Genomic DNA, 287 nt, shown 5'->3' with positions numbered 1-287 from the left:
AGGATGGAAGAAGGGGTGGATGGAAGAAGGGGTAGATGGAAGGAGGGGTGGATGGAAGGAAGGATGGACAGAAGACGGGATGGACAGACTGGTGGGGCCAGACAGAGAGCAGGATAGCTGGGCTCCGGGCGAGCACCTCCGGGGAGCCGCAGGGCAGGGAACGGAGCACCGGGCCCCGCGCTCCCCGGCACAGCGTCACCGGCTCGGCGGCTTCCGGCCCTGCCCGCACCGGGGCAGGAAAGGGGGGATGGGAAGGAGGAAGCCCCAACACAACCCTTGTGCAAACA

This window comes from Apteryx rowi, unplaced genomic scaffold (genome assembly GCF_003343035.1).
Source record: "Apteryx rowi isolate R43461 unplaced genomic scaffold, aptRow1 scaffold_662, whole genome shotgun sequence".
Taxonomy (NCBI): domain Eukaryota; kingdom Metazoa; phylum Chordata; class Aves; order Apterygiformes; family Apterygidae; genus Apteryx; species Apteryx rowi.
The sequence above is the reverse complement of the archived record's forward strand: the minus strand, read 5'-3'. Positions refer to the sequence as shown.